A 9,725-nucleotide genomic window follows, 5' to 3' on the forward strand; every position below is an offset into this window, starting at 1 on the left:
AGACCGTAGGATTGATCCTCTCGGCGAGTTCTTCAAATTGGACCGATCAGTTTCTCCGTTCGCGTAAGTTGAGTTTTCGCTCTTTATTTTAGTCTTTTTCTGTTTTCTGTTGCATGCAGGCCCTCTTCCGCTTGCATGCGACGTTTAAATCATCAATATGAGTCTCTGCTGATCAGTGATCATAACGGTATGTCCTGATCGTTCTTGTGATGTTTCTATGTGTAGATAGAGCATCCTGTGGAGTTAGAGGTGTTGACGTTTTTAAGGCGTTAACGTTTATAAAGTTGTCTAAACAGGATAACAGGTAAGGGAAGCTAATTCTGTAACTTATTTGATGTAGATTGTATTCGTGAGTGTTTTAATTGCATGATTGTTTGTGTAATTGATGATTGAAACTGTTGGTGTGTGAAATTGAGTGGTAGATGCCTTTGAGCGAGTTTGCATGTGCATAACAGGGAGGATTTCTGGTAGTTTCGCCTAGGCGAGTCGATCTCGCCTGAGCGAAAATACCAGAAGCTCACCCCTGTTAATTGTGCGAAATCTCGCCTAGGCGAGCTGGGGTCGCCTGAGCGAGATGACATCTCGCCTAGGCGAGCCAGTCTAGCCTAGGCGAGAGTTCGCCCAGGATTTGTAATTCGCCACTGTATGATGTCTCGCCCAGGCGAGATCAACTCGCCTAAGCGAGATTGACTCTCTAGCCTAGGCGAGACCATCTAGCCTAAGCGAAATTTCCTGCAGAATATTGGTTTTCCCACTGTTTTGATTTCTTGATGTTTGATTGGTTGCCTTAAGATAATGCTGGTTGATAATGCCTGTGATCCCTATATATGTTGGACTGTATGAAGGAATTGAGTATGAACTTGATGTGAATGGAAGTATGTTAGAGTTAGGATTTCAAGGGAAATTCTAAGAGGAATGTTTTAGTGTATGTAAGGACATAAGGACTCAGTTTTGGTTGGCATCCTGATGCTCCTAGTAACCATTAAGACTCATGTAGAGTATGATGGATTACGTCGGGGGGAGTAGCAGGAGGTCCTGGTCTATGGACCCGATCCGCCATAGAGGTGATGGGACTTACCTTGGGAGTGGTTGGGTGATAACCCCTTGTGTCCAAACTCTGCAGAGTTTGGGAACCATCGCAGGTGCAAGCCACCAAGAGATCCGATGTCGCTTACATAATCCGGATATTGAGTCTAGAGTCATGTAAATGTATTGTGGTGGTCTATATGATTCTGGTGATAATGAGAAAGATTGCGTGGTTTCTGTTTATAATTGAACTGCATGATTCCTTAATCAGATTAGCTTACCCTTGCTTTTTGTGTTCCTGTCTTGTGTTGTATGTTTCCTTTTGCGATGATCACCTATTCGGTGGGAGCAGATGTGGTTGCAGTGTCAAAGGCACTTCTGGAGGATGAAGAGCCATCGTGTTAGTGTTGAAGAGGAGGTTTCCAGTGGGAGCTTTAGCAGTGGTCAATAGTACAAAATTTATTAGTTTAGTTTAAGTGTATAAGTGATATATTTTTATAGTCATACCTTTTGTAAGACTGTATTAATATATTGGGTACACTGGATTATCTGTTTTGGAACTATGATGAAACTCCCTATTTTTATTAGTTTTAAGCTGCTGAAATTGGGATGTTACATTTATGGTATCAGAGCAGTTCGTCCTTAGGATGACCTGAGGGTTGTGGGTTTGTCATGTCTTTTTTTTGTGTTGGAGTTCGAGTTTAGTAGAGTTTGTCTTTGAAACCGAAAGTATTAAGAACAGAAAACGTCTTGATAAAGTAATGAGGGTGCACACTCATGACTAGATCAAAGATTATTTTCCTTTCTTAATTTTACTGGTTTGAGAAAATAAGAGAGATAGAGAAAAGTTTTGGTTATCAATAGATATTAGAGTTTTGCTTTCTGTGTCCATGTTTGTTTTGTTGCACCTCTGTGGTTTGCGTTTAGTGTTTATAGTGATAGAGGAATGCAGATTCAACGTCAACTTGACCTGCTTACCTTTGTGAGGGTTGGACATAGCTTTTGAGATAACTTTTTGTCTCAAGGATATAGGTTTGTTGTATGAAGTAGATCGATGAGCGAGGAAAGTTAAGCTTTGGGTTAGTAGACTGGATGAAGAGGTTAAAATTTAGCATCAATGTTTAGACTAAGGAAGCTTCAAGGGCAGACTCACGAGATCAAATATCACAAGTTTTCCAAAAGAAGTTGAGTTCAAAGGTTAGAAATATTGAAGATATCAGTGTATGTCAGCGCAACAATGTTTGGGGAAAATTAACTTGGTTCTACATCATGGCAATTTTGAGGTTCAGAGTTATCCAGATACATGCAACGTTAGGAGAAGTGTCATTAGATATCGTCGTAAGACCATATCTAGTGCTTTATTGGATTGGTGGAAGAAAAACAGTTGGTAGATCCTAGGTTACAGAAAATAATGAGATTGTTTGACATCGAGCAAGCTAATAAAGATAAAGATCGTGAAGTGTAAAAAGACGACAAATCCCTAGTGGGAGGTTAAGACATATCAAAGTTTGCGGATCAGTTAGGTAAGATGATGTTTCCTAAGTAGAAAGAGAAATAATATGTGGATGAGAATGAAGTGGCATAAAGGTTTCATATTAGGTTCAATAATCAGAAGGAGATGCTTGGATCTTTTCAGTAGACAGCGGGATGTTTCAAAGAAAAGTAATTCATGAGCATAAGCATTGACTTTGGGGCTGAGGTAGAGAAATTCAAGTGTGGGGAGAAGAAGTGAACCGTTAAGTTTGATCTTGTGGGAACGATAAAAGCTAGAGAAGGCAGAGTACCGTAAATGATGAAAAGAGAAGAAAAATCTTGTTAAAATGGTGTCTACGGTAGTTAGTGTTGGAGTTGTTAATGCAAATTATCAAATTCAGAAGGTGGTGTTTGGGATATGAGTTTTGGTTTCGTTCGTGATTATAAAACCTTGGTGTCGTCAATATGGTAAATGAGTCATGGTTAACTGCAAGGAAGAGTTGGAGTTTGAGCTAGTAGTTTTTCTTCTATGGCGAACAAGTAAATGTTTCTTGGACGGGTGGTATGTTTCGAGGTGATCAAATGATTCAAATTCAAAGTTAACTTAAATTGTTTCCTTTACAAGGTTTGGGAGCATAAATCTCAAGGGTGACTTGGTTGTTTTCCAAGCTCATTCTGGTGGAATGTGGTATCATAGGAAGTGATGTTCCTTGTTTCAAGAAGGTGAGTAAATGGTTGTGCATCAATGTATGGAACAAGTTGAAAAGTGAAGACAGAGTGTTACCGGTATGAGTGTTTATCTAGTAAAGGCCGCGAAAAACATATGCAAGGGATCTTAGTGGTGAAGCAGTTTTAGTTATGTTATGAAGCAGATGTTAGAACAATCACCGACAAACAGTGGGATTCATTATGGCAGTGATATATGAAACGTAACCAATATCAATAGTTTTACATTGGATGGTTTTGCTAAAAGTGTGGAGTCAAGACAACAGGTGGAGGAGTCCTTAGAAAAGCAATGGTTTAATCGCAGTGTATCATCTTTAGTAATCTAGTCTAACAAAGTTTGGAAAGAGAAGTAATTATATGTTAAGATCTACGACTGTAAGTGGTTAAGATGAGTGGAAAATGTGTTAAGGGAAGGGAAGTTCTAAGAGTGACTTTAAGTAAGGTTTTACAAGCAAATTATTATCAAGGTTTCGTGACAAGTTTCTCAAGTGTGAAGAGAGTCGTCAAGACGTTGAAGAAAAACATGATCGGCGCTTTAATGATTGATTATTCTTTTGCGGTTTATTGTGGTTAAACACATCATATGTGAAAATGGTTGTTGATCAGAGTGACGCAGCGGAATAATGGTGGGATATACTTATCAATAGTGGGAAAACAGAAAAAGAGGGGGTATCTTACTCTTAACCTGGTGGTTGATGTGGTAGTGAGTTCTCTAAAACAACAGATGTGTCAGTGTTATGAAGATTTGTTAAAGATGTTTAGTGATCATCAACAACTAGAAGTATGAAGTTGCATAGAGGGAAATGGATAGGAAACGAGAGAGCAAAATCAAGTTATGGTTTTGAGTTGTGCTATCACCGTAGAAGTGGAAAAGTGCTAGTATATGTTTTAAGCGGAAAGGGAATTGCAGTGGTTGGTTCGACAATGAAGAGTAAGAATTGGTGGAGAGATGGTTGAAGATTAAAGGGTTTAATAAAATGCTGAGAAAGTATCAGAATTTGGGGTCGTTGTTGCCGCAAGTGAAGGGTCTACTCTGGAAGTGGGATAGCATTATTATGGACTTTGCTGCCCTGGTCAAAGTCAGTATGAGAAACATGATGTCATGACGATGGTGGTGGATAGGGTGGTCAAGAATGTTATGAAGTTGTGTGTAACCAAGTCAGATGAGTGGTACCTCAAGGAAGAAACTAGATAATGAGAAGTGATAACAATCGCGTTCTAGGTTGAGATCGGTTGCAAATCTTTACATTTTGGTAAACACCTACTAGAAGTAGTGGAAAACATATGGAAGGTGGGTCAGCATATCAGACATAAGTGGGTTGGTTAGGTGTCAATGATCATTCAAGTTTTAAGGTGGAAGGTGGAAAGTTACTTTGAAAGTAGTGACTAATCCAATCTATACTGTTAAACATATATCGCTTAGCACAGAGGCAGAGTTTTCAGTCAGTTTAGCTGTTGTAATCGTTAAGTTAGTCATGTCTAGGTGGTTGTTCTAGAGAACATGAGGATAGCATGGTTTTCTTTCTATCTGACGAGTGAATTTTCGGGGACGAAAATTTTTCTTGTTGGGGAGAATGTAAGACCCTAGAAAATGGCGTTTTAAAAGTGATAGTGGTTTAAAAATAGTGAGACTCGATTATTTTAATATTAAAAGGTTTTAGTATAAATAGAATTGTTATAAACGAGTTTCATTATTTTAAAACACATCATCTCTCTAGAAACCACTTTTCTAGAGTTCTCTGACTTCTCTCTAGAGGTTCTGTCTCTCTGGTCATCTGATTGAAGAACCGAGACCGTAGGATTGATCCTCTCGGCGAGTTCTTCAAATTGGACCGATCAGTTTCTCCGTTCGCGTAAGTTGAGTTTTCATTCTTTATTTTAGTCTTTTTCTGTTTTCTGTTGCATGCAGGCCCTCTTCCGCTTGCATGCGACGTTTTAATCATCAATATGAGTCTCTGTTGATCAGTGATCATAACGGTATGTCCTGATCGTTCTTGTGATGTTTCTATGTGTAGATAGAGCATCCTGTGGAGTTAGAGGTGTTGAAGTTTTTAAGGCGTTGACGTTTATAAAGTTGTCTAAACAGGATAACAGGTAAGGGAAGCTAATTCTGTAACTTATTTGATGTAGATTGTATTCGTGAGTGTTTTAATTGCATGATTGTTTGTGTAATTGATGATTGAAACTGTTGGTGTGTGAAATTGAGTGGTAGATGCCTTTGAGCGAGTTTGTATGTGCATAACAGGGAGGATTTCTGGTAGTTTCGCCTAGGCGAGTCGATCTCGCCTGAGCGAAAATACCAGAAGCTCACCCCTGTTAATTGTGCGAAATCTCGCCTAGGCGAGCTGGGGTCGCCTGAGCGAGATGACATCTCGCCTAGGCATGCCAGTCTAGCCTGAGCGAGAGTTCGCCCAGGATTTGTAATTCGCCACTGTATGATGTCTCGCCCAGGCGAGATCAACTCGCCTAAGCGAGATTGACTCTCTAGCCTAGGCGAGACCATCTAGCCTAAGCGAAATTTCCTGCAGAATATTAGTTTTCCCACTGTTTTGATTTCTTGATGTTTGATTGGTTGCCTTAAGATAATGCTGGTTGATAATGCTTGTGATCCCTATGCATGTTGGACTGTATGAAGGAATTGAGTATGAACTTGATGTGAATGGAAGTATGTTAGAGTTAGGATTTCAAGGGAAATTCTAAGAGGAATGTTTTAGTGTATGTAAGGACATAAGGACTCAGTTTTGGTTGGCATCCTGATGCTCCTAGTAACCATTAAGACTCATGTAGAGTATGATGGATTACGTCGAGGGGAGTAGCAGGAGGTCCTGGTCTATGGACCCGATCCGCCATAGAGGTGATGGGACTTACCTTGGGAGTGGTTGGGTGATAACCCCTTGTGTCCAAACTCTGCAGAGTTTGGGAACCATCGCAGGTGCAAGCCACCAAGAGATCCGATGTCGCTTACATAATCCGGATATTGAGTCTAGAGTCATGTAAATGTATTGTGGTGGTCTATATGATTCTGGTGATAATGAGAAAGATTGCGTGGTGTCTGTTTATAATTGAACTGCATGATTCCTTAATCAGATTAGCTTACCCTTGCTTTTTGTGTTCCTGTCTTGTGTTGTATGTTTCCTTTTGCGATGATCACCTATTCGGTGGGAGCAGATGTGGTTGCAGTGTCAAAGGCACTTCTGGAGGATGAAGAGCCATCGTGTTAGTGTTGAAGAGGAGGTTTCCAGTGAGAGCTTTAGCAGTGGTCAATAGTACAAAATTTATTAGTTTAGTTTAAGTGTACAAGTGATATATTTTTATAGTCATACCTTTTGTAAGACTGTATTAATATATTGGGTACACTGGATTATCTGTTTTGGAACTATGATGAAACTCCCTATTTTTATTAGTTTTAAGCTGCTGAAATTGGGATGTTACACAAAACCTATTTATTATTTTAATTTAATTAAAATTATTTAAAAATAAGTCTTTAAAGTATAAACTCATAAAAAGCAATTTTGAAGTATAATTAAGATAAAACTGTACACAAAAATACTAATACTAACTCAAATAAAGTAGGTCTTCCTGAAAATCAAATTTAAATAAGTTGTAATAAAGTATAATTTTTAAAATTAACATTTTTAAAAATAATTTCAACTTCATAGGTTTAAATACAAAATACAAATATATAAAATTAAATTTTGAAAATTTCTTCAATAATTTATATTTATCTCACTAATAAGTTATCTTCAATAATTAAACATTAAATAAAACTCACGGATTGCCAGATAATACATTGAATATCATAATACTTTACTCATTTATAAAAAAAATAAGATAATTAAAATACTCATTCATTATTTAGAAGACAAATATTTTAAAATATATTCATTTAATATCCATTATGAATTTTACTAATAAATATTCAGCGATACCAATTTTTTTGTTTTCACTAGGTAAGACAGAAAATAAATAAATAATGAAATAAGAGGATGAGTCATTTAAATTTGTTTTTGAAATACATTGATTATGCAAAATAATGCGATTAAGATGAGTACAAAAACTAGGTGCCGACCAAAGGCGATTGAAGGTTGGTAGCACGTTGAAGCACCGAAAAAGGTTTGAAGCATGGCATCTGATATGGAATGCATGCGTGGGATAAGATACCATTAGGCGACACCACATATCTCGCAAATAAATAACACCATCATACCATTGCGTATCATATTATTGCGAATATTTTTTCTATCATTACCAATCAGTATCACGCTATTAGATACGGACATTAATATTTATCAAAACTTTCACAAACATCAAATGTATTTCACAATTGTTTCTTAGTTAGACATTCTCTTCACTTGCGTAAACAACGGATATGTCTGTAGATATTCCCACTACCATATGAATTGATTTTCAGGTAAAGATAAATTCAGATTAAATATAAAAAGGTTTATTTTAACATTGTGTGTGTAGTATTAATCCATTTGATTACACACTTTAAAAATTTTATTTCTTCTTTTTATCAACAAATAAACTAAAATAGAATAAGAGATGTTTAAACTTTTATAAGAAAAACCACAAAAAAAATATGATAATATTTATTTATTATACATGGTAACATAACCAATAGATAATTTTTAGAATTTATATCTTATAAACCAAACGAATCTCTTTTACTTTCTTCTAATAATATCTAATTTTAATTTTGATTTAGTAATATATTTTAAGGTAATCATAATATTTATATCAGCATGATTAATATATTAAATATATTATATTTTTTATCAGTTAAAAAATAATTAGTACAAGAGTAGTTATGTATTTAAAGAGGTGTATCAAGTAGCTCCAGAGTTTACTCTTTCTCCAATCCTTCATATCACTAGTCTTTTTTACTACACAAGTCGAGATGTTCTCTTCCAATGAAGATGGTATGACCTAGGTGAGGGAGCCTGCAAAGACATTTTGGCGATCAAATTAGTTACTGACAGTAACAGTGGGATTGCAATAAATTAGATAATTGACTTATCTCGTGAGCAGTGTTATTTATACTACTTGGATAGGACCTACTTGTCAGGCCTAGGGTTCGTAGGATTAACTCATCTTAAGGTTTTCTAATGCTCTTACATGTCCTTAATCACTCTGTGATTTGTGCATTTGCTTAGGTGGATTCATATTGTAGTAGTGACATACATGTCTATAGTCTCTTAGTGCATGCTGAGGTGTCTTCAACCTATACACATATATACTGGATCGAGATGTTCTCGACCTATGCGTACGGTCCTAGTGTGTTGGCCTTCACCAACCATGGTGTACAAGTCTATATATCCTCAGGTGCTTTTTTATGGCGGTTGTCAAGGACCCTCCTGCATTGAATCCTCTTGCAATGGTGTTAATGGTGCCCCTCAAAGGGGGTTTGGGATCAAGTTGTTGATTTCACCTTTTGTTGGTTGATCTCGTATATTACGGTCGCTATAATCATTCTCACGTCTGTAAGAATCTCTCCTCCTATCCTCGTGCCTTTTAGGCTCTATTTGACTTGTCTTCCCCTTATGGGAAATAAAACATTGCAAGTGTCTAGCTTGAATAATTTCCTCAATCTTATCTTTAAGTGTGGTGCACTAATTAGTATTATGACCAAAGTTTCAATGATATCAACATTCCCAAGTAGTGCCTGCATTAGGAGGTGAGTTTGCCTTCCTCAGGGTAGTGATGAGGTCAACATGCAAAGCCTCCTCTAGCACTCGAGACTTGGGAGCACTCAAGGAGGTGTACCTTGTGAACCTTGGTGTTTTGGATAAAGAAGATATAGAAGTGGATGTTATCTCTGTCTGGTTTCTTGTCAGGCATATTTTCGACTCTGACTATTGGTTTTGAACTCCTTCAATTCCTCTAGTCTCATATATGTGCCTAATCTTTATCACATCTCATCCATCCTCAATGCTCGTCTCTTAAACATGTTGTCCACGAAAGGAGTAGGTCATACAACAGTCACCATGTGGTGGAGAGAAACTTTGAGGCTAAGGTTGGGAATGTTGAGTGCTACTTTGTCGAAGTGTTCGATGAACATTCTCAATGATTCTCCTTTTTCTTGGCGTATGTTAATTAGGGTTATGGAAGTGAGATGGTGAGGTATGCTTGTGGCGAATTATGTCCTAAAGTGGGAGACTAAAGTATCAAAGCAATCTATGGAAAAATGAGGGAGCTTTATGAACAATGTGAGGTTTATGCCTTTAAGGAAAGTGGGGAACACTTTGCATATGACCACATTTTTAGTTAAATACTAGCTAACATGGAATGTAGGCATGTATATGGTCGTCCGGGTAAGTATTGCCATCATACTTATCCATGTGAAGCGCCTTCCACCCTGGGCAAAGAGGTGTCTCCACAATACCATCTATGAAAGGATGCCTCCTTGAGCCCAAGAGCATTATGGATGGTTGGTCGTACCAGTTGTATGTTGGTTGGTTCCTTACTTAACCGTCTCGGACGTCTCGGAGTGAGTCAGA

The sequence above is a fragment of the Vigna unguiculata genome, chromosome 4 (genome assembly GCF_037176805.1).
Source record: "Vigna unguiculata cultivar grain cowpea cultivar isolate G323 ecotype 2 chromosome 4, ASM3717680v1, whole genome shotgun sequence".
Taxonomy (NCBI): Eukaryota; Viridiplantae; Streptophyta; class Magnoliopsida; order Fabales; family Fabaceae; genus Vigna; species Vigna unguiculata.